The following is a 26839-nucleotide window of genomic DNA, read 5'->3' as shown; positions in this document are numbered from 1 at the left end:
TTCTGACATCTTAAGAATGTGCCAAAACAATATAACAAGAATTTAGGCAAAACTTGAATACAGAGTATATAGAGAAAGGAATAAAAGTCTGAGCGACATGGGTTTAAGAGTGACTGAGTATGAGCCAAAGAAAGAATGAATGAAGGAATAAAGGAACACAGAATCACTCAATTATACCCATATCTTTCATTAATCCATGTTTATTTATTTCAATGGTGCCTGTTGATGTTTTAATTTGTGGTCTCTCCCCTTTTAATTTCTGACAGGCTGTGTACAATTGTTTCTTTTCTGCTTCACTTACTTGTAAGACTGCCTACAGCCCATAAATTATACAGATTATTTTCTCTGCCTCTACTCCCAGTGTACGTATTATTTAGTTAGTACAAAACTGTTACATACTTAATTGTTTTTAATTATTTCATGTGCTGCTGAGCCAATTTCTTCAACATTATCTAATGTTCCATAAGGTGTTCTATATTTTATTGTTTATAACAGCTAAATTTGTGCTTGAAGTAGATATTGATGATAGCTTACCCTTTCACATCCCACATCTAACTCTCTATACTATTTGTTCTGTAGAAGATTGTAGTTTCTAAGTTGTAACAGCTGACTTTTAAGATGAGAGAGGATGGTTTATGTTGCCTTATACTGAAAAGTGAAAGCAATGGAAGTGATACTTTTGCTTGCTGAAATAAAATTCCCTGACTGAAACAGCTTCAGAGTTGGTCCAAAATTTCACAGAGTTATAGTCTATCAGGGTAGGGAAAGCAGGCAACTCCCTATCATGACCATGGAGCCATCAGGCAACACTCCTGACATTACTAGACCAGGACACATGGACTGAGATAGGCACTAGGGTCTCACTTTAATTTTCAAAGGCCTGTTCCTTGTCATCTTTTTCTGAAAACTAAGCCCCAATGCCTGAAGATTCCAGAATCTCTCAGAACAGTACTCCAAGCAGAAAAGAAACATTTTACCTATGAACTGGGGTATAAGGTCATTTAAGATTCAAATTATAACAGTAACATTAAAATATATTCAGAAACAATATTCAAAAATTAAAAAATAAAAAGCCACTTCTTTTATGAAAATAGACAATATGTATATGAAAGATGGATTTGGAAATAGAATTAGCATGTAAAGTGGCTAAACAAACAGAGATCTGTTTAGTTTTGTCCTGTATCTCCATTCAGTCAGCCCAACACCTACTAAACCTCCAATCCTGGCCACACATGCAGGACTTGGCTTGTCCTTTATTACAGGATGCCCATTAGACTCTAGGTGACTCAGAAGAGTCAACCATTGTTGTACTGTTTCCCCCAGCTCTCAGACATGTAGGCCTGGAACAAGAAGGGTTTTATGATGTATAATATTTGCTATTCTTACGTTACAGCATCTATATTTTAGAATGATGGTGAAAGGGAAAGTCCCAGAAGAGAATTTCAGTCAGTATCTATCTAGCCTCTTGTTTTAACCAGACTTTCTGTGATATCTGTAAATTTCTCCTATATTTGCTCAAATACACACACAGATTATACACCACACCACACACACACACACACACACACACACACACACACACACACACACACACACACATCCTAATTGAAAGACATGACCCACTGAAATTAGGCTTGAGAAATTTTTTGTGTAACCAAAGGCTTAAGTAGTTTTGACCCCTTCTGTCTGTTACTTCATTTTGTAACCATTTGGCAGATTGGTTGAATAAATCTTTAAAAATCACAGACAAGTGAGAGTTTGTAATATTAGATTAACAAGACATATGATTGAAATGTATGCCTTCCTAAACTATCTTTTTCATGACTGAATTATATTCTCTACCAGATGATTTGTCAAGCCATTTGAGATCTTTTGTGATGATATAGACTGATAGTGGGCACATTGGTAGCTTGCTATATAGAAGCAAACCTTGTTAAATTATCACAAAGCTTTATCAATATCCAAGTACAGAAGTTCAGGTCTTTGACATTTCCACAAGTGTCCATTTGAAAAATATTCACTACCCATGGCTGCTGTAGCTTTCATACAGGCAGATAGATACATAGATATAAAGATGAGGAATAGATAGATGATAGGTAATACATATAGATAAATGGATGATATAGATTAAATAAGCAATTGGATAATCATACATACATACGTGCAAACATACATACATAGGTGGATAAATCAGTGAAGATTCTAATGGTAAATGGCATTAATTTCAATAAGAGACACAAAATCTTTCCTTTGTCATCTTGACTGTATTTAGCTTTATCTCCATAGAAGACTTGATGATTTTGGTCAATGATCTGAGTAGAAGTTATAAAAAATACTTACGTTTTCTTATTAAACATTTATACTGAAGAAGAGACATTGAAGGTTTGTATGAGCAATTCCAAATGAGTATTGTGGAGTTTTTAAAGGTCAGCTTAGTGAAATTTGTGCTAATGGGGCTTAAAGAAAGCATCCTAAAAGAAGATGCAAATAATAATTCAGAACGTTTATGGCTATCCCAAACTATCTTGAATTTCCTCTTTACTTCCTTAACACCTAGCATTGTGAGATGTCCCACACAAACACATATGCATTGCAGCACTGTCTTAAAGGCTCCCCAAGTGAAGTCTATGTATTCTAAAGAAAGGTTGAATGTGTACCACTGGGGAAAAAATACAAAAAACAACTTAGTCTGCCTTTGGCCATGTCAGAGGAGCAGTAGGTCATAATTGAAATCCAAGGTATCTGTCCACCAGAAGGCAACCCCCACCCCAAAATCTTAGTTAGGCAAGGCCCTGAGACCACAGACCCGGGAATGTGTTTTGCTTCTGTGGTGACTTTGCCTGTTTATTGCTGCTGTCTTCCTCTGGTATATCGCATGGTTGAAGGAGTGTGAAAAGATTCCCCACTGCCTGTAATGTAGTGTGTTTAACATCTCATGGAAACACCCCATTCTCACGGACATTTTAACCTGTGGATTATTATGAAGATGAATTCACACCAATGCTGTACTGTCTAATTGATAATAATAATGTTAGTTTATACAGAGTCTTGATGAATAAAAGTAAATACAAGGAAATGCTACATAGCTAGAACCTGTGAGTTTCACCTAAGGAGCTGCATAGATTGTAGCTTGTCTTAATGATTAAGAGAAACAATTGAGTGTTAGGAGCCAGGCTGGCTCAAATTCCTTTCATCTTAATGCTGAAAGGCACAGTCACAGGTGTTGGTGTGCATCATTAACTGAAACAAAACCTTATGATAACTTCAGGTTAAGTCAGATGTTTTGATAATAGCCTTAAGATGAATTTTATAGAAGTACCTTGACCTTGAAGAATCCTTATGGAAAACAGTAATTGTTTTGCTAAAATGGGCTTTGCAGCCTTCCTATGACTTTGGTCACAAGACTCCTCAGGCACAACTTAGGCTCTTGTATTATTGTGTATTGCACATAATACATAATAAAGGACTAGAATCATGGATGCATGTGATGCTCTCCCTTAGTAAGACATGTAAATTAAGATTAGGGATGTTGGTATGAGGAAAAACTTTGTGTAACAATCAATAAATACACCTTTGTATGACTCTTTGGGGCCCAGTTGAATTCAGTCCATCAGAAGAGGCTGGATCTTACTCCTGTCACATGGGCCTTAAAATTTCAACTTGGAGTGCCTTTTTTCTTCAACCAACAATGGAAGAACACAGAACGAACAGAGAATAAAGAAAGGAATCATCAAGAGAGAGTGTGAGTGTCTTTTTTCCTAACCCCTCAGATAAAAAAGTCTAGTACATGCTGATGCTGTGGATTCCTTTTGAGCCCTGTGCTGCTGGAGGCTGGCCCTCCAGGCAGAGATATTAGTCTATTATGGTTCCAAATATATGATATTCTGAGAAAGACTAGACTACAGACACAAAAAGAAAGTGGTTACTATAAAGGGGATGAATATGTGGGGCATAAGATTCTTACTAAAGGCAATGAAGTTATTCTACATGAGACTATAATGGTAGATACCCATAACTGCATATTTGATAAAACCCACGGAATATATGGTACTGCAATTTAGCCAGATGTAAACAATGAACTTCAGGAGATGATGTGCCAATATAGGCACACTGATTAGAACAAATGTAATAAGATCAAAAGTAATAAAGATGTGGTGACAGTCCATGTATAGGATCAGTAAGTACATGTTAGATGATTCCCCTTTATGTCTAGTTGTGTTTTGGTGTGATTCAAACGGCCCCCAAAATATTAATTTAAAAAACACTGTAATTTCATTTTCTCTGAAATGATATAAATGATAGTGTGCTGGCTATTTGACAAAAGCTAGAGTAATTTTGAAAGCTACAAATGAGAAAATGGCCACCAGATTGGCCTGTGATACATTTTCTTGATTGATGATTGGTGTGGGAGGGTGTATCTCACTGTGAAAAGTGTCAATCACGAACTAATAGTCCTGGGTGCTATAAGAAAGATGGTTGATGGCAATTAGGGTATTCACCAATCTCATTACGGTAGGTGGCCGGTTCAGGCACCCTCTTCACTATTGCTAGAGTCTTAGCTGGGATTGTCCTTGTAGATTCATGGGGGTTTCCCTGGTGTCAGAATCCTCCCTAACCCTGAAATGCCCCCACACCTTTCACTACTCTCCTCTTCCATCCCATCCCCAAACTGCCTCCTGGACCCAGCCCACTCAACCCACTCCCTCAAGTTCCCATCCCTCTATCTTCACCACCCCTGTCTCCAGTTTACCCAGCAGATCTCATCTATTTCCCCTTCTCAGGGAAATCCACGCATTCCTCTTTGGGCTCTCCTTTGTTATCTAGCCTTTCTGAGGCTGTGGATTATAGATTGGTTAACTTATACTTTACTCCTACTATCCACTTATGAGTGAGTGCATACCATGTTTGTCTTTCTGGTTCTGGTTTACCACACTCAGAATTATTTTTTCTAGTTCCATCCATTTGCCTGCAAATTTCATGAGGTCATTGTATTTTATAGTTGAGTACTACTCCATTGTGTAAATGTATCACATTTTTCTTATCCACTCTTCAGTATTCTTCAGTTGAGGGGCATCTAGGTTATTTACCCTGATTATCATCAGTGGTACTCTATCCAGTAACTGAGAAGCAGATGCAGAGATATACAGCCAAGCACTGGGCTGCGCTCTGGGAGTCTTGCTGAAGAAAGGGAAGAAGGACTGTACAAGCCAGGGAGGTCATGTTGGGGGAACCCATACAGGAAGCTGACCTGAGCTCCTGGAAACTAATAGACTCAGGACCAACAGTTAGGGAGTCTGCATGGGACAGACTAGGGCCTCTGCATGTATATGACATTTGTGTAGCTTTTTCTGTTTTTAAGGCTCCTATCTGTAAGATCAGAACATGTCCCTGGTGCTTAGTTGGCTTTTGGGAACCTGTTCCCCATGCTAAATTACCTCATATAGCCTTGACACAAGAGGAGCAGCTTGTTCCTGCCTCAACTTGATGTGCCATACTTTGTGCAAGCCCATAGGAGGCCTGCTCCTTTTTGAATTGAGACAGAGGAGGATTGGATGTGGAGGGAGGGTAGATGGGAAGCAGGGGATGGAGGGAATGGGAGGAGAGAAAGGGAGGAAACTGCAGTTGGTATGTGAAATAAATGAAAAATGTTATTTAAATGAAAAATGAAAACAAACCTAAAACAAAACAAAGAAAGAGAAAGAAAGGAAGAAGAAAGAAAGAAAGAAAGAAAGAAAGAAAAGGGAGAAAAAGAAAGCTGAACAAGCCATGAGTAGTAAGCTAGTAAACTCTCCCATTGCCTCTGCATCAGCCCACTTCCAAGCTCCTGACTCAAGTCTCTGCCCCACCCTCATAGACTATGATGTGAAAGTGTAACCTGAAATAAATATTTTCCTACCTAAGTTGCTTCTGGTCATGGCATTTCATCAGAGCAATAGAAATCTAAATTAAGACATGCATGCAGTCTAAAATAATTAATAAGCATGATTTGTATTCCAACTTTTCTATACATACACACACACACACACACACACACACACACACACACACACACATTGTGTTTATTTGTCGAGCTTTTCTAGAATTATCTATATAATTTAGGCTGGCCTCAGATTTCTTATCCTCCTATTTCAGCATTCAAAGTGCTTGGATTTTACATGTAATTTACATGTTGTTTTTTATTTTCCATTCCCAAACTCACATTATTTATTTTTTCAAATTCTTTTGATTAATTAATGTTTGTACTTAATCAAGGACATAAATATTTATAAATATTAATATCCTAATAATTTGTATAATTCTATCATTTGTTATTTAAAATATTCTAATTACTAAATATCATAGTAATATACTAGCATTTTATGTAAGTCTAAATGTGTAATTAATTACATTACAAAGTAAGCTATTACTTTGTTGAATGATATGAAATACTTTTCCAGAATCTTCGATCAATTCTTACTAAAAGGAGATTAGGGTGTTTTTCATATTATATCTTCTGCTCTGGACTTCATTACTCAAAAATTTGAATGATTAATAAAACACCATTCTACAGCTATTCTACCATTTTAATTTTAAAAATAGCTTCCTTACTATCTCTTTTTCATCTAAAAAAAAAGAGTTTGATGAAATGCAGAGGATTAGGACTTTTCTGATGGGTTTTTCATGTCAGTGCAACCACAATCTCATTTTATTCTGTAGACTTTGAGTTAAGTTCTAGTGAAATGATTAATGAGATGTTTATTTTTTCAGAATACAGTACTTATTTATTTATTTAGAATGTATATCATGGATTTAATTTGAATTTGAATTTTGTATCCTAAATCATATTATATGTACTCTGATGGCCACTTTACAGGCTAAACTGTTCTCATGAGATCCTGAGTGACTACTGTCAGCAAGCAACCATTGTCACTAAGAAAATACTGTCTCCTGAACCTTCAGTAACATCTAGCATTGAATAACTTCTTCCAAATGTCGCAGAGCATATTTATACCAATTTTTAGAACCATCATTCACATGACATTTGAAGTTTTGACAAAGTCTCAATTCTCTTGGAATTTATCAAAAAATAACTTGAGGAATTACTATAGACTCACAAATATTTATTAATATTATTACAAATTTGACAACATCTTTGGGCTTTTTATCCTTAACCTTCTGAATGAGATGAAATATGTACACACGATTATGATACAAGTGACCATGACAGTTAATATCAGTTATGTGTTTGTTTTGACATGCCTTAAGCCCAATCTATTATAATATTTTATATGTTGCTTTCAAATGAGAGATATTGTTTTGACAAAATATGCATACTCATGCTCAAAATATGATTCAGCTATTTAAAATAAGCTTGCAGGATTTAATTATTGAAGATTATTCAATATATTAGAGTTAGTGTGTATATATCTTCATATGTATATATGTATGTGTTTTTTTAACATTTGTGTTATGAGTCATTCCCTTAATAATATGTGACACATTTTAGTATAGTCCATAGTTACCAAACACTGCCTTCACTACATTCTTTGTCTTTTGAATTAAAAGGTTAGTGTGCCACTTCATTTCTGACTAATCAGGCACAGAACTTGAAGATTCATGATTGTGGTAACATTTTATTTATGCTGAAATGTGATGATATTTTATTTGTGCTTTCATAAATAAAGCTTGCCTGAATATCAGAGGAAAAAGCCAGCCACAAGACAGAAGTCATGCAGTGTTAGCACACTCCTTTAATCCTATCACTTGACAGTCAGGATCTCTGTGTGTTCAAGGCCACATTGGAAACAGAGCCAGGTGTGGTGGCACATGCTTTAAACTCCAAAACTAGTTAACCGTGGAGGTCTGGAGGTCTGTACAGACAGACAGGAAGTGACAGAGCTGTGTAGGAAGAGGAAGTGATATAGCTGAACGGAGAGATTAAATCAAATGCCAGAATAGCAAGGCATATAGACATGGGTAGACAGGAAGTAACTTGTATTTGGAAGCTGCAGAGTTGGTGAGGTAAGGTTGGCTGGTGGCTTTCCCTAATTTCTTGATCTCTCTAAGGCTTTCACCCCTATATTTGACTCCGTGTTTTCTATTTAATAAGACCATTTTGAAATTCATCTATACATGATGATTGCATAAAGGAGAAAGTGAAGAAGGGATGGAAGCAAATCAAAAGAAAATTACATCTATTTTTTATGGCTGAAAATATCTCTTCTTGAAAAGTAGTATTTTACCCGGAATTGTGAAACAACATGGGAGTCAGCCCAAAATATGTGGGAGGTGAGAATTATAATGAGGTAAATGAAATGAGACATCATGATATAGCGAAGACAAAAAAAAATCCCCAACAAGCAACAACCTATAGCTGAAGTGGAGTCAGCTGACATTTGGCCTAAAATGTACCCCGAAATTCTGACTTTGAAGGGCATGAAAGTGTTGTATAACTTTCTGAACATTTATTATAAAAGAATGTACTTGAGGTATGCTAAAAAGTAAAGGTGTATAACGGTTTTGTGTTGTTAAATTTTCTCAGGTAAAGTAAAAGTACCTGAGGGGAGACAATTTAGAATCTGGTAGAGGTAGCGATGATAGGCAGGACCATCTGTATATTAGACTAAGTGTTATAGAAAACAGTAACAAATTTAAGGGAAGATATTTTTAATGAGATAATCAGGACATAGTATGTTCAGAATTTAATGACTAATTACATTTAGAATGTTTTTATTAGTTGTTAATACCACTAGATATACTTAATAATGTGGGGATAGGGACAGAACTTAGATGGAGCTCAGTTGGTAGAATGATTTCCAGCATGCAGAAAACCCAGGTTTCACTCTAGTACTTCATAATAAATGCATGATGGCACAAGCAGCGATTCTAGGATGTGGGAGGCTGAAGTAGTTCAAAGTTATCCTGAAATATATGTTGACTGCAGAGTTCATTAATGTGAAGGTGCCTAGAAAGCGAAAGTGAAAATAAGTTTTGGACAGTTGACTAGATGGTTTGAAATGAACAGGAGAGAGTTTCTTTAGGACTTAGGGCAGCGATTTCATAATAGATAGTACAGAAGACAAGCCATAGACATAGACAAGACAGGAGAGAGACTCATGGAATAGTCAAATTCAAGTATCTGGTGCACAGTGTTGGCCTTACCATTCCTCTCAGTCTAAGTAAAATACACACAGCTCCTTCCACACTCTATGTAGCCTCCCAACCTTCTCTGAGTGTACTTGCTTAAGAAAACATATGTGTAAATTATTTTCTTTTTTTGCCTTTGAGATGTAAATTTTGTTAAAAAGCTTTCTGCTAGCTTTATGATCTGCAATTCCCATTTTCAAATCACAGGAAGTCATCTTTTGAAACATAATTATCAAGAAAGGCAGACTTGCGTTTCTCAGTTTTTGTAAGCGGGTAGCAGCCTTACTTTACAGGATACCTTGCTCGAAGTTAACATCAAACCTCATAGCACCATTCCTCAAAGTGGAAAAAGCTTACTTTTCCTTTGAATATAGACACCTAATAACCTCAGATGGACTGATTTCCCTCCACCTCAGCTCCAGCACTCCATTGGTATTTCTTCTGAAGGCAGGGAATTCAGGCTGAGTTCTGGCCCCTCCTTCCTAATGCAATAATTTAAGACAATTTATACTTAATCTATCACAATTTCTTATTTACATATTGTGGAATGGAAGACAGTTAGGGTGTCACAGGACTTTGTAAGCTAGAGAAAATTAATTGATCAGGAAAAGTAGAATCTGAGTGAGAATAAAAGCTTGCTGAGATGTGAGGCAAAGTAAGAATTAAATAAATCATGAGCAATAAATGGACATGCCACAATTAAAGTATGATTGGTGTGAGTGGTGAAAACATATTGGAACTGGGTTGAACTGTAAGAGGGAAGTAAAAATGGAGACTGCAAGAGAATTCAAGAATGAAATATTGGGTCTGAGGGTTTTGTTAAGACATAAATTGGTATAGTTAAAATATTCTATTCAAGAGAGTAACATTTTCCACTTACAGTTTTTACAGTACTCAATCTTAAGAGAACCTTGTGAAAGGAATCCCATAGTTGCATTTTTATTTCACTAGTGTGATGATAAAACATATAGTAATACTAGCATATTATTTTTGTAATGAATCTTAAGAATAAAATACATGATCTACATAACTCCTTAATTCATTATAAATCCTATCTTATAAGCCACAGATGAATGTAGTATCACCCCTCATCAAAGAAGTTTCTCTTTACAGCAAACAGGGACCATCACAGAAGGCCATAACTGGGGATAATGCAGATATCACGAGGCAGTGGGGAAGCCAGCATCAATAGATACAACTATCTGGTCTATACCATAGCACCTAAACCCATGACTCAGGAAACCTTGCAGAAGAGGGAGCGGAAAGATTATAAAAGCAAGAATACTGTGAAGTATTCTGTAAACAAAACTCTCTTTCAAAACAGCTGCATAAAGAAAACCAGAACAGCCGGGGCGGTGGTAGCGCATGCCTTTAATCCCAGCACTCAGGAGGCAGAGGCAGGCGGATCTCTGTGAGTTTGAACAATGGTAATATCAGTAGACATGCTAACATGGAAGCAGGGTCACTTCATAGCATTCCATGCCTAGAGAAAGAACTATAGACAACTTTTGATTGCTTACATAATTAACCTTTCCCAAGGATGAAACCCTTATTGACTATTCAACATGAGGTAGTCAGCCTAAATACTATAAACACACAAACAAGAAAAATGTACTCTACATGTTGTATTTATATTTTTGTCCTCTCTCTCTCTCTCTCTCTCTCTCTCTCTCTCTCTCTCTCTCTCTCTCTCACACACACACACACACACACACACACACACACACACACACACACACACACAAACACACACACACACACTCTATATAATACATATATAATATGTGTATGTATGTTTCCATAAGTGAAGAAAAAGAAGCTATCAATTTGAGAGGGGATTTTATGAGGAGTTGGCAGGAGGTTATCTGGAAGAGGATGCAGGGAAGACTAGGAAGTGGTGGGAGTGATATAAGTCTATTTTAATTATAAGTGTATATTTTAAAAAACCCAATATGTGTGGTTCATGTGAACTTGATGGGTAGAAGAAATGCTTTAGTACAAATATTTCTGTTAAAACAAATCAGGGTCATATCAATATTTTCTTTACATCTCTGATTTTATTTTCTTTACTTTGCAATATTTTTACATTTTTAGAGATCATAATATAAATACTAAATTCCACTTCTTCTTCCCTCAAGCCCTCTCATATAAATTCCCCTCACTTTCTCCCTTTCAAATTCATGGCTACATTTTATTTAGTTACCATTACACACAAATTGCAGAACATGTACATAGAGCTCACTCAGTCCATATTGTTGGTAACATGTATGTTTTCAAGGTGGACCATTTGTATTCTAGTACTTTATTTTCTTAAAGATGAAATGAACACTTTGTAGTTGGGAGCTGATTTAGTGACAAATCTTGCCCATTTCTGTGTCTTCACTCTGCCACGATAGGCTAGGATTCTTATCAAAATCTGATGGATATTCCCTTTAATTCCTATTATTAGTATTTTAGAATGGATTTGTATGACGACTTTTTTTTTTGTCAGAACTGTTTTTAAATATATATGATTATTTTGTGTGTTGTGGGGGAAAAACTAGAACACTTACAAACACTTGATAAGACACCCTCTTCTGTGTTCAGTAACATCATATATTACTATATGTATATAACTATATATATATAACTATATATAACTATATATATTACTATAAATATATTACTATAGTATATAACATCATACTATACTATATTCTGTTAATAGAAGAGTTTAAAATTTCAATTTTCAGACATTCAATTATTTTAGTGCTTTTTTATTCACTTGCTTTAATAATGAGGATACAAAAACATGATCAGAAATTAAACCAAGCAAAAACACAAGCGAAGAACAAGAGGACTCTAGGACATTTCAAAGTAGCAAATTGTTCATTTTGATGCTAATTTCAATCCCTGTGCCATACAGCCTCAATGCTGGGAGACATCAAGTAACTTCAGCTTTTAATTATTGTGATGATTTGGGAATAAATGAGGGTGAGCCTATTGTTTTCTCCACTTCGGAGTGTATAGAAATCATCAACAATATAATCTACATATATTGTGTGACTAGTATCCACTGTACAGTCGTGCAGAAACTGTCCACTAGCTCAGATCAAGCATTGACAACTACCATTCCCAGAATGTCCTCCAATATGGTATTCACCATATTTAATCTATTCTTTTTTACCTACTTTCTCTAGCATTGAACCAAAATTTCTAATCTAATTGCTGTTGTTCTCAGAGGCATAAAGCTGTTTTCAGGATAATGTTTTTAACATAGGCCCTGTGTCTGTGACATCAGGGACTGGAGCTCACCCAATTTTCAGTTCCATTAGGACCTTTAAACCAGACATATTTTTGGAGTGAACTAGAGAGTTATCTTTTGATACCTTTAATCTCCTATTTATTGCCATTTTTAATCAAATTTGTTATTTGCTATTTTCACATATGATGATCATAATTTAAAATGTTGTAGTGCATTTGTGTACGTGTGTGTGTGTGTGTGTGTGTGCATGTGTATATTCATGAGAGAGAGAGAGAGAGAGAGAGAGAGAGAGAGAGAGAGAGAGAGAGAGATCATACGTGGGTGAGTATTTCATTGTTCACATGTGGTTGTAAAAGAACAACTCTGTGACATCATTTCAATCTTCCACCTCTATGTGGGTTCTGAGGATTCATCTTAGGTCACCAGGTTTGCATGAGAAAGCACTGGTATCCCCTTTGCCTTCCTACATGCCCACATTTAACACTTTGACTTAACCAAAACACTTGTTTTCTTATATCTTTGTCTCTGGTTGATTTGTAAAATTTTTTCTAAACTGTATTACCTTAGGGTATCTCTGCTTCTCATGATCATGAATCACAAGTGCTGAAGTTTTGCTCTAGTTCTTACCCTGGAATTTTCACAGTATCCCCAATATGTACTGAATATGTACGTACTGAATATAGTAAGATTTCCTTCATGTATGAAGATAAGGTTCACATCAATTCTAATAGCATTTACTGGGAATGAAGCTTCCTAGGCCATGGATGATAAGAGAAGTTAGGTATCCTGGAAGTTACTCACTTGTGGGGTTAGATTTGGCTGTTTTGACCACCTCTGCCTTACAATATGCATGCCATCTTCTGGGTTACATAGAGGTGCAAGAGAAACCTCCCACCCATAGATGCTGGATGCTGCCTCCCACCCACTCTTAGGTAGAAAAATGAGAAAAGCACTGTCATTTTCTAAGATTTGCCAATATTTTATTTTTTTATTATTAAGAAATTTTCTATTCACTTTATATACCAACAACAGATCCCCCCTCTTCCTGCCTCCCAGTCTCCCTCCCCAAACTACCCCCAATTCTACCTCCCCCAAATCAATGTTTCCCATAGGGAGCCAGCAAAGCCTGGCACACTCAGCTAAGGGAGGTCCAAGCCCCTCCCCCATGCACCAAGACTGCCCAGGGTTTCATGGCAATACTTTATAATAAATCTGCTTATTAAGCTAATGTAAACAAATCTTTTCAAAACTTTATCTTCTAAAGATGGTTGTAGTGGGTAGCCATTCCAGCTTTGATCTGGAAGTTCCAACCCCCACTGAGACTTCGGCAACTGTCACGCCTACAAGTCGGGGCCAAGGGAGGCACCTGGATACCCGAGATCTGGAGGGGCCAGCACTCTCTCTCTGTTCCGGGACCCTGGACAGTGGAGGTGGGCCAAGCAGAGCTCCAGAGAACACCGCTGGACTGCAATACAACTTCCCCGGACCCCGCGACCTACCTAGCCCTTAATTTGTAAGTTACACCATTAAATAAATCTCCTTTTAACTATGTGGAGTGGCCTTAATAATTTCACCAATATCTGGTGCCCAAAGTGGGGCACGAACGAACCCACAACCCTGAGATTAAGAGTCTCATGTTCTACTGACTGAGCTGGCTGGGCTGGTTCTTTCTAAGACATTTCCTCAACCCTATAATCATTATCCATAACCCTGAGAATTATGAAACCTAAGGGAGAAGGGGCATCATTTTCTTAGAATTGCTTCCTGTTGTTTAGGGGGTGATGTTGTCTCTGTTGGGTACTGTGAGAAAGCTCAGATAGTTAGATCTCAGTTAGACTAACTGTAGATTCTGCAGCAAGTCTTAGAGTAATGGGTAAGATTGTCTGAAATTCTGGCAAGAAGTGTAGTATGATGATGATTACCATGGCATCATTCTGGATTGGGTAGAATTGTTGTTGTTGGGGCCTCATCTTCCTTCTGGAGACTTCAGAGATTGCTATTGAAAAACGTATTTGTTATCAAAATGGAAGGTTTGGATTTAAAGAGGACATAGCATGTAAGAAAGGATTCTGAGAAATCAAGCGTAAGATCATGCCACGACTCCAACACATCTTTTACACTGTGCTGTTCTGCTTTACTTTGTACAGTAGAAATGGTCAATAGGACATTGACATGGTTCCCAGGGTTTAGAGAAACCAGAGTAGTCAGTGTTGTGTTTGTACACCCATTGACTTTACATGATACACAGGCACCAACATAAGCACATAATCTGATAACTGGGCTCAAGAGTCATATCTTGCACACCTTCCAAGATTTCCCACTCCAATGTGAGACTCAGATGCAACAGCTGAAGCTCAAGCGAACTTCCAGTTCCTGTTATGAATCACACAAGGGGTAGATTGTTGGGATTTGTTAGGCTGAGAACCCAAAGAAGATTTCATGAAAAGTACTACCAAGAAAACAGAGACACGTCAAAAAAAAAAAAACTATTTTAATGAGCTATATGTCCTTTGAAATCAGAGCCCACTTTTATGTCTTGAACCGTGTTTGCAGAATTTCATTTTAGGATTCATATCATGAATTTTATTCACTACATAAATAATTTAAAGTTGCTTCAGTTATCGTTTATTAAAATTTGTAATAGAGTACAGTTTTAATTTTATATTTTCATTACTTTTTGCCAAAGGTTCTTGTTTCACAGATTATAAATGTTACTTAATTTCTAATGAACAAATTGTCCATTGTTGCTCACTGATACTAATGACCTCTCTTTAGTTCATTTGTTCTCTTTAACAATTTTTAAGTGATAACTGAGAAAATTCTAACATTCTGAATTTAAGATGGACATTTCAGCATCTGTATTATTTATTATTGACTTTGGTACATCCAGAAAGCAGAAGCAACCGCTTTGTTATTATATAATATTAGAAGAGATAAGAGGAAAGATAGGAAAGGGGTGTGCTCCTCTTAATGATAGTTTTATCTTACAAAGTATATCAGGAATCAATATGAGTAAATATACATACTCCTTCCATTGCCCCTGCATATTTTACTCTGCTTGAATTTTGAGTTATTTCCTTTTAAATCTTGGGCACTGTGATCCAAGCTCTCTGTGAATCCTGCGCTGTTCCCCAGAGTATCAATCTCAGGATATCACTAAAGGCATCTGCAAGTAATTGAGGATATGGAGCCCAAACGGGCAACTTCTGTAACCAGACAAGGCTTCCAGTGGAGGGATTGGTGCATCAACCCAGCCACAATGCATTTGACCTGTAATTTGTGCTGCCAGCGATGGGGATGCAGAGCTTGAGGGAGTGGAAAACCAATGACTGGTCCAACTTGCAGTCCACACCACTAGAGGGTGCTCATCCCTGACATTTCTTGGATGGCCAGGAACCAGAGGCCAGACAGCCCAGAAACCCAGGTTAGAACCAAACATTACTGGCAAAACAAACAAACAAACAAACAAACAAAATAAAATCCCTGAAAATAAAATGATCACTAATAATTATTTAAGTGTTCACCTAATAAAAAATTATTGTAAGGAAAATTATATTTTTCAGTTCAAATTAACCAAAAATTTGGCCCTAACTGACTGATTTTTTTTTTTTTTTTTGGTTTTTTTCTCCAGGTCTCTAGACTATCTAGACTCTGGCTCTTGGTCACACAAGCCGTGTCCGGTATGGGTTCCATCTCACGGAGTTGGCCTTCAGTCAAATTGAACATCAGTTGGTTTCTTCCACAAGGTTTGTGCTGCCATTGCAGTAGCATAATTTGCAGTCAGGATAGATTGTAGGTCAAAGGTTTGGTGGCTGTGTTGGGGGCTATTATACTCTTTTGGTAGCCTGCAGAGTATCTTTCTGTTTCATGGACACTATGACATGGGGTGAAGGTTCTATGTAGGCAATAACTTGATGTTTCCATGTTCAATGGGTTGTGTGGGTGCTACCTTCAGCAATGTGGTCAATTTGTGGAGAGCAACTGATTGTCTTGGCAACAGCTTGGGTTGTTTGAAGATTTACATAGGACCTCGTTGGCTGAACAGATGAAACCCAATATGGAAGCCTAGTGTAATGAACCTGTCTTATAATATACGAAGACATCCTAATGAAGTCTCCAAATAATGAGAGAGACTGAACCCCTACTGACCATCTCTTGTCATTGATTGATTTTGTTTTTACCTTCGATAACTCCAAAAATGCCATTTCATTTTTTGAAACTACTATTTGCTATTGATAGTTCTTGTTTTGGGTAATGGGAATAAAACAAGACTTAACATATGCTAGGAAAGTGTTCTATCATACTGTACTTAGTCTTTCTCAATTTTTATAAGCATGTCCCACTATTTCCCTTTAAGTTGTGGCTTGTGATTCCTTTGGGGGCTGCAAATCATCATATATTTACATTATGATTCACATAGTAGCAAAATTACAGTTATGAAATGAGAATGAAATAATTTTATGTTTGGTAGTCACCACAACATAAGGAACTGTATTAAAGGGTCACAACATTAGGAATGTTGAGAACCAGTGCTTTAAGTCAGCAGTAATAGTGTAGTATATTCTTATTTATGGAATTGCAATAATGTTTTATCCAATTTAGTAGATTTATAATATACAAAATTATAGTTATCCATTGTTTTCTAGGATTGCTAAAATCAGATGCATACAAAATATATAAAAAGTATACTTTGTAAAAATAATTTATACTAGACATTGCAGATCCATTGTTATACATGTATGGGTAGTCAGGTAGATAGATGGATAGATGGATCCATTAAGATTGAAAGAAAAATAGCACTGCGCACACACACACATACACACACACAAAAAAAATAGGAAGGGATGTGTATTCTCTCTGTAATATATTTTTCCATTACTATGTTGCTCAACATTAAAAATAGTCTTATTCTTGTTTCTTGTAGCAGATGTACAATATGAACAGGTTATATATATTTTGATATTTCTTCCTAATTTCCTTTCTTTCATTCCATGACCACAATAGGAAACATACTATATTACAACACTTTAATGTATCAGTATGCGAAATTAAAACTGTGATTCAAATCCCACCCACTATCCTATCAACCAAAAGCATTAGTGACACTCAAAGTTATGCAGCACTCTTATACTTATTTTTTTTAAAAATGTCATAAGACATTGGTTACAATATAAATATATTACATCAAATTTATAGTTTCTTCTTAAATGCATGTGAATGCAAGTACCAGGCTGCAGATTCATACTCATAATCTGCAATATATACAAATCCTGGCATCTCTTCTAATTCCCTTGATGCTCATCCAGCTTTTGTGGATGAGGTTTTGGAATCTCCTGCAGAAAATTTAGCTGTAATGGCAAGAGAAGTGACTGTACTCATCCACAATGCACGCCACTAAAATTACACCTCATGGAGGCATAGAAAGGCAATGTTTATCCCTGTAAAACTAAAGGAACACCTGCAAACATAGATGGGAATGAAGGTCAGAAGTACCACAGAGCACCTGGTGTGGGCAGTCATTTCAATCATTCCTCTTCTGGAAGAGAAACAATGCTAAATCTCACTTTCAATTGAGCAAACCTATTATCAGCAAATTTTGCCAGGTTTCTGTTGTGGGATTTTCTATTCAGAAGAGGTTGGCTATTTATTCCAACGAAAAACACTCTTTTCCTGAATCATGTTATTTCATGTGAACTACTGGCATTAGTTCATTCCTTTGTCATGAATAAATACAGCAAGCAGACACCTGTATTAAATTCTATGTATTCCCAGAAGGACCAATCAGTAGATCTGTTCTTTTCTGCTTCCACTTCACTGATATGTTTGTGTGAAATTGAACCCTTAAATTTGGGATAGTAGAATATAAAGCATTGTAAACAAATCTAATTAATTATAAATTGTCATTAAATGGATGATTTAAAGAAATTAATCTGCCAAGTATTTTAAACCCTTATTTATCTGCTAGTTACTCCAGAGAACCACAAGAATATATAGATATAATTATGAAAGGAGTAGAATTTACACGTTAAGGCATAACATGTTTTTATAGTTTGCAAAGATTTAAGAGATAGTCCAGAAATATGAGACAAAGAAAGATGCATTGACTAATTAGGACAGTTTCATGGCTATAGATGATTTATATTTGTGGATATAGTGTTAGGAACCAAATTCATGGAACAGAAATTTTATTTATAATAAATTGAGCCATTTCTCAGCTTCAGTAAATATACCTCTTTCTTAGCTTCTTTACCAATGTTTACAAAATTAAAAAAAACAAGAAAAACTTTAAAATGACAGAACTTCAGTGATGTCTCTCAAGCTGATAAAATGTATGTATACATATATAAGATATAAATTGAGTGTGTACATGCATGTGTCTATATATATATATATAGACACATACATATTTGTGTACATATTTTATACCAAACATTACATATACATGTAGACATATATATGCTTGTATATATTTTTTTAACATGATATCTCCTGGTCTACCTCACATACTAATACTGTTATGGTTCCTAGTCTCTGGATACTGTCAATACCAATTCTGACACACAAGTTCAAGGCTGATGTATGTGGTAAACCCAGATGTTGCTAAGCATATGCCATTAAGCATTTAATAAAACAGCAAAACACTGTTAACATTTTTCCAAACTTAAAATTACTTGACAGGCTTCTTCATTTGTTTTTGATTTGTTTTGTTTTTTCCTCTTAGTCTTGCAGGTATTGGATCATTGCCTGTGTGAGCTAGGCACCCAAAACTGAACTATATTTTCATATTGGGAAGGATTTTTTAAGATATCTATTGGACCGGATAGGAATAATATTTACATATAAATTAGCTAGATTTATAAACTATCACTTAAAGGTAGCACTGAGCTGGGGATTTCAGGTATATAAAATAGGATATTGAATAGTTTTTTAGCACTTTTAGTTAATTTTTCAAACAAAAACATTTCTTTTCTTACAAATTGAAGTAAAATGATCTGCAGATGCAGAATTTCAGTCATATTGTTAATTCATGTTTTATATTTAATATAACGTTCAATATTTTTTGTTTGAGCAAATACGTCAGTTGGTTATTTTAGAGTTTTAGATTCATGGGGACAAAGGAGAAATACAAGTGAAAGAATTACCTTCTTGAGCAAACTTTGTCTCCCCTCCCCCATGATTTCATTCATAATTCTCCCTCCTCTGAGGAACATCATGCAAAGGTCAAATCTTTATTCAGCTACTTCAGTGTTGAGCAATTCTATAGAAAGCATCCAGTTACTCCAGCTAGACCTTGGTCCTTTGTTCATTCTATTGGGTTGATAGTGTATGGGGAAAATAATTAACATTTGTTAATTTGGTATGTGTTGAATACTTTTTTCATATGAAAATGCAAAAGCAAAAGAGATAAAAATAACAAAGCAAATCTCCCCCTAATTCTTTTTAGCCATTGTAGACACACACACACACACACACACACACACACACACACACATATATATATAAATTATTATTTAAGCCGGGCAGTGGTGGCGCACGCCTTTAATCCCAGCACTCGGGAGGCAGAGCCAGGCGGATCTCTGTGAGTTCGAGGCCAGCCTGGTCTCCAAAGCGAGTTCCAGGAAAGGCGCAAAGCTACACAGAGAAACCCTGTCTCGAAAAACCAAAAAATATATATATATATATATTATTTAAAAGTTAATCAGTTTGGATAATAACATATCAATTTATAACTACTTTATTTCATATATTTCAGAAAAAATACGTAGATTATCACTTGAGATACTAGGAGACTTGAGTAACAGAAGAACATTTAAGAGGAATTTCAGTGAGGATCCAGGTATGACAGTGTGCCTTGAACTAGATCAATGGCTGATTAGACAGAAGTGCTGCAGCCCCCAATGTCACTAGGATGAATGAAGAGGCTCATTGTTGGAAAGACAGAGTAAGGTGGCGCTTGGGGTTTATTTCTTCTGTTTTGTTTTTAATTAATTTTTGGGAGGAGGTTCTTTTGGGGATGGATGTTTCAGGGGTGAAGGATGGATGTGGAAAGATTGGAGGTAAGTGGGATCGGGGTGCATGATGTCAAATATCAAAGAACCACTAAAGAATTTTGATAATAAATAAAAGAAATAAGTAAAAATGCTGTAAATAAATTTTTTGCCGCTTTGCTCATCCACGATAGTGAGCTCTTACAGGGGTCCATTTGGTTCTGTGAAGCAAAAACCCCAAACTGCATTTGAGCTTCAATAGCGCTATGTTTTCTCTGGACAAAGAATGGAAGGGTGGTAGCCTCACCTGCAGATTTATGCTTGAACCCATCAAAGCTGGGATGTCACCAGTATAAAGGTGACTTTATTATGGGAGGAAAAGAGAAAAGAAGATGTTTGTCTATTCTGAGTCATAATATTCTGCTTTGATCTCCAGAGTTAAATGCTCCCATTGATTTTTAAGGTTTAGTGCTTCTTGTCCTGGTGGCTTGGACGTCCCTTAATATGCATATCAGATTGTAATGAATTTGAGGTTGTCTGGTGGCCACTCTGGCAACCATTTTAGATCTATCTACATTCGGCTAGCTTTTGTGAAGAATTGATAACCTCCAAGCTAATTGTACTCTAATGTAGAGAAACCTATGGCCCAGAGGTAGTTAACCTGAGTGTATAGGTACTTTGCTTCATAATAAAAATACTCCACATTTTCTTCAGCTAGTACTTGGCTTCTCTAAATGATCTGTGAAAACCAGAAATCAATCACTTTTTTTGAAAACTAAAACCTACTTATGTTCTCATGAGAAGATATTCATTAAAAACTCGTGTAGATAAATATAAAGAAAAGATAGTGATAGGTAATATGAATTATCATAACTAATAATATTCATATACCCATAAACCATGTTTTTATTCTTTTTTGTTTTATTTTTGAGATTATAGTGTAATTACATTATGTCTCCCTTTCCATCCTTTCCTCCAAAACCTTCTGTATAACACTCCTTGCTCTCTTTCAAATTCATGGCCTCTTTTTAAAAATTAATTGTTGTCATATGTACATATGTATATTTGTTTGAGTGATTTGTGACTTTAATAAGGGCATATCCATAACCATCTTTATTCACAGATTTCTAAACAAAGGGATATTAAGTCTAGATAAATATGAATTTTAAAATTTTTTGAGTTTTCATGATTTTCAAGGAAAATATATTGGAATAAAACTCAGAATAGAACTGCCTGCCTTTAACTAATGACTGATCTAACTTGAGGCCCAAGTCACAAGAGGAAGCCCATGCCTGACGGTGCCTGGATGTTCAGGAACCAGAAGCTGGAGGGCTCAGAGACCTAGAATAGAACCAAACAAAATTGACAAAAAAATTCAATGAAATGATTCCTAATGTTATTCTGCTATGTTCATAGATCACTGCCTAGCTCAGTCGTCAGCTGAGAGACTTTCTCCAGGAAAAGATGGGAACAGATACAGAGACCCACAGGGGAACCATACAGAAGAAGTGGCGGGGGGGAGGATTGTAAGAGGCAGGAGGCAGAGGAGTCAAGGACACTAGAAGAACAAGGTCCACAGACTCAGCTAAGCAAGGGCTCATAGGGGTTCACAGAGACTGAATTGGCAGCATAGAGCCTGCATGGGTATGTGCTAGGTCCTCTGTGGTAGGTGCTGGTGGTTGCCACCCTCTTTATTGTCTTCCTTGGTGAGTTTTAATAGAGGTACAATGTAAGCAAAGATGTACCCATGTGAAAAACCATGAAGAAACTCAATTCCAATAGTTTGACACTGATTGTATAAAATGCTTGTTATTTATACATTTCATAAGAGGTACATCTGTACACACTACAGAAAGTTCTAATGTGTATATACATATCCACATGCATAATATTATATACAATTAAATGTCTACTGTGTCGAATAAATAAAAAAAATACTATTTGCATTATACAGATGAATAATTTTGTGTACCAGAGAATATTCAATATACATCTTTATTATGCATAAAATCTTAACCTTCTGTTTGAAAGATGATGAATTTTAATGTGGATTATGTATTTTTGAGAGTAGAAAAATCAAGCCAAGTATGGTGGTTCACACAAATAACACTAGCACTGAAGAGACAGAGGCTGAAACACTGCCACAAGTTCATGACTAGACTTGCTCTACATAGTGAGTTCCAGACCAGCCAAGGATAGACAGAAGGATACTGTTTCTAAAAGAGCTTAATGAAGTATACAAGAAAGCAAGAAAAATGAGGCAATTCAAGCCATACATTATAATTCAGTTGTTTTAAGAAACTTAGGATGTTTACCTCTGAACTGTTCAGCATTGATAAGGGCTCTTCTTTCTTATAAAAGAAATAATTAGCTACAGGAATAAAACCACTTATTCATTTTCTTTTTTTTTCTTTTTTGATTGAAGGACCAAAACCAGTGAAAGAATTCGAGTAAGTCTATTTATACTAATAAACATTTTCCCTTCTGATTTTCACCATCAGATCCTAAGTGGAGTTAACATTATTAGTGGAGAAGTGGGTGTATTTCAATAATTCTGTCTATAAAATGCTTTTAGTAGGTAATACTAGATATGACTGGATAATGAAACATGGTCTTTATAAGTTTATGAGGCAAGGCTGGCAGGATAATGGAGGCCACTTAAAGTAGTCTGTATCAATATCCGGTTCTGTATAGAACTATCCACAATGTAATTGCTCTGTCCAGCTAGCAATACCTCAGATAATTTCTCATAGAGAAGGAAACCTCTAACTTCCAACCCCAAGACATGTGTGATATGGGAGGGATAGAGCTTTCCTGAGAACTTTGGTGGTGACCCTCAAAGTTCTGTAGATGATGTATTTCTGGACCCAAGGATCATTTACATGTATTAAATCACTGTAAACTTAGAACTGATTAAATTCCATGATTTCCCTGATTCTGATTAAGAAATAAGTGGTTAGCCAATATCCTATGAGTAATAGTCACTAGCCTAGTTAAAAATCTACCCCGCACACCGCCTTGTAACCTAAGCTTACTCTTATACAACATGCCAATTTTCTTAAGAATTGTTGGCAAATGCAACTGCAGACTTGCTAAGAAAACAAACTGTGCACCCAGACTCCAGAAATTCTTAAATTTATTTGTTGATGTTTTCACTTATAATGAATATTAACTTGATTTGGGATAATTTTTAAAACTCTAAGTCTCTCAACTAAGATTTTCTTTATTTTTGCCATCATCTTGTGATACTTGGTTGCTTTCTGAAAACCTGAATTATAGTTTAAAAGAAGCTATTTTAAAGAGGTTAAGAGAAATAATTCAGCATGAGAAACAATAGGTTCAGCCTCCCTGACACAACACCTTGCTACTTCACTGTCAGTCTACTCTAGGAATGAGCCCCTGATAGTATATCTAATCCCAAGTAGTCAGCAGTAAACACACTTATAGACTAGCAACACTAACTGGACTGAGTTTATTTACATAAGTATATGTGCAATAATAATAAGGAAAGTGTAAGAGGCCATGAATTTTGAGAGAGAGTGGGAGCATGGGAAGAAATGAAAGGACCAGGAGGGAGGAAATCATGTACATACATTCCTCATATGTGAACGTATCAAAAAAAATAGTCATTTGATTTGTGTTGTTTGTTTGTTTGTTTTGTTCTTTTTTTTTTTTTGAGACAGGGAGTCTCTGTGTAGCTTTGCACCTTTCCTGGAACTCTCTGTAGCCCAGGCTGGCCTCCAACTGACGGAGATCCACGTGGCTCTGCCTCCCTCCCGAGTGCTGAGATTAAAGGCATGCACCACCACCGCCTGGCTAGAGTCATATTTGAACAAAACAAAGCCTAACACATGCCTATAATCCAGTGCTTACGAGCAGAGGCAGAAGAATTTCAAATCAAAGGCTAGCTTAGGCTACAGAATTCGTACATGTAAGTTCTACGGAAAGACTATATCAAAAATGAAAATAAAGTGTAAGTTTTGACATAGAATCTTATGGATGGCTCAGAGAACTAGAATAGATCAAACACAACTGCCAAAAAAAATCAATGAAAGTATTCTTAATAGTATTTTGTTATACTCATATAACAGTGCCTAGTTCAATAGTCATCAGAGAGGCTTCCTCCAGCAGCAGATGGAAGCAGGTGAAGAGACCCGCATCCAAACATTAGACAAAGTTTGAGGAATCCCACAGGAGAGGGGGAGGAAGGATTGTAAGATCCCGAGTGGTCGAGGACACCAGAAGAACACATCCCACAAAATCAACTAAGCATGGCTCATAGGCACTCACAGATACTCAAGTGGAATTCACAGAGCCTGCATGGTTCTGTGTTAGGTCTTCTGCATACATGCTGTGGTTGTTTAATTTGCATTTTTGTGAGACTTCTAATTGAGGGAGTGGGGGTGTCTCTGGTTCTTTTTCCTGCTTGCAGGACTCTTTTTCTCCTAATGGGTTGCCTTGTCTAGTTTTTATGTGAGGCTTGTGCCTAGTTTTATTGCATCTTCATATGCTGTGTTCAGTTGATATCTCTGGGAGGCCTAACCTTTTCCAATGAGAAACAGAGGAAAGTGGATTTGGGTCATAGGATGTGTGGGGGTTGGGGACTGGGATGGAGGGAAGGAGTGTGGTGATATTTTAATTGTGCTGAAATGTGATTTTATTTGTGTGTTAATAAATAAAGTTTGCCTGGACATCAGAGGTCATTAGCGGAGAGCCAGGAATAGAAGTCAGGTGGTGGTAGCCCATGCCCTTAATCCGATCACATGGCAGGCAGGGTCTCTGTGTGGTCAAGGACACACTCAAGCATGGTGACCCTTGAGTCTTTAATCCCAGTATCAACCATAGAGACCAAGAGGTCCATGTAGACAGGCAGTGATGAGGAAGTCATGTGGCTGGGCTTAGAGCCAATGAGAAGGCAGAACAGGAAAGCAATAAAACGCAAGACACACAGGAAGGAGGTCTCTCTCTCTCTCAGGGGAAGGACGACAGGGAGTGAGTGGTAAGCTAAAGGGAGTCGTGGCTCTTGCTCTAATCTCTTAGGCTTTAACTATGTGTTTGGCTCTGTGTTTCTTATTTAATAAGACCATTTAGAAATTCATCTACAAAGAAGGGGGGCTGCATTCAGAGCATATTGTTGAGAGAAGAATAAAGAAAAAAAACTGTCTGGCTTTGATCTTTTAAAGGTCATGTTAGAAAGAGAGAACATCTTAACATTGAATGAGATTTACCAACTGAAAACAATCACCCTGAACATTTATAAATGTAAGACAAATCTCACTAGTATGTAAAACTGAAACCAATGGCATCTTCCTACACAAAAAAGTAAACTATAATGTGTTAAAGTTCACAGTCTCCATAATTAGCAACTCACAACTCATCCAGCAATATTGATACACTTTTCTATAATTCATGTGGCTGTTCTGTGTTTCTATATAATTCCTATTTTTTGCTTATTGTTATAAGGTGCCACCTAATTTTAAGTTTATTATTTATTATTAATATTATTTTATTTTTATTTTTAGGAGGGGGACTCATTGTAGACTATTTTAACCTTAAAATTGCTATATAGTTTAACATGATTTTCAACTTGTAATCCTTTTGTCTCTACCTTAACCCCATCGACTTGCTGGAAATTCAGGTAACTATCACTTTGCTTCTGAGTTCTTTAATATAGTCTATCATAATTTATTTTTAAATAATAAAACTAGGTATTTCCATGCTTTCAATATTTTACTTTTGTGCAATTAACTAGGTGTGTGTGTGTGTGTGTGTGTGTATTAATGATAGTAGAACTGCTAGCAACAAATTTTTTATCCCTCTCCCCATCCATAGGATTGATGTTAAATCTCTACAGGGGTCCATTTGACTTCGCAAAGCAAAAACTTCAATATATATACACACACATATATATGTTATTTTTCTGAATATATTGAACCATCACCTAAATGAATATACCTCATAAATGTATCTGAGAAAAATCCATAGTACACGCATCAAGATTCTTTCTCGGCTAGATGATAGTATTGGAAATAAAAGGCATTGTGAGCAAGTACATATGTATAAATCCCTTTTCTTTCAGTACTCCCTACAGTGGAAACTAGAGTCCTGGACTTTTCTTAGCTTTCATGTGTTCTAGAGCTGTTGTGAAAAACACTTTACAAGGATGCATCATTTTTTCTGGATGCTGACTTCATGATCAATTTAGCATGTTAAGCCACCTTTTACTTCCAGAACACTGTCATATTTAGAATTGAGTCACCCTTACTATAATCATGCATACAAGAAGAAAGCTTTCTCATGCTGGTAGATGTTTCTGCTGCAGCTGAAACTGGACATGAGATTCCAATTCTTCAGCTTTTGACTAAGATTGTAGGAGCAGCTACCCAGGACTTTTCAGGTTTGGGGCTTCTGAATCAGGCTGTGTGTCAGTATACATCATTGGTTTCTGTCTTAATATGAGAAATCCTACTTCTTGGAATGA

The sequence above is a fragment of the Peromyscus californicus genome, unplaced genomic scaffold (genome assembly GCF_007827085.1).
Source record: "Peromyscus californicus insignis strain IS unplaced genomic scaffold, ASM782708v3 Scaffold_17__1_contigs__length_78620276, whole genome shotgun sequence".
In the NCBI taxonomy this organism is placed as follows: domain Eukaryota; kingdom Metazoa; phylum Chordata; class Mammalia; order Rodentia; family Cricetidae; genus Peromyscus; species Peromyscus californicus.
This window is presented reverse-complemented; position numbering follows the sequence as displayed.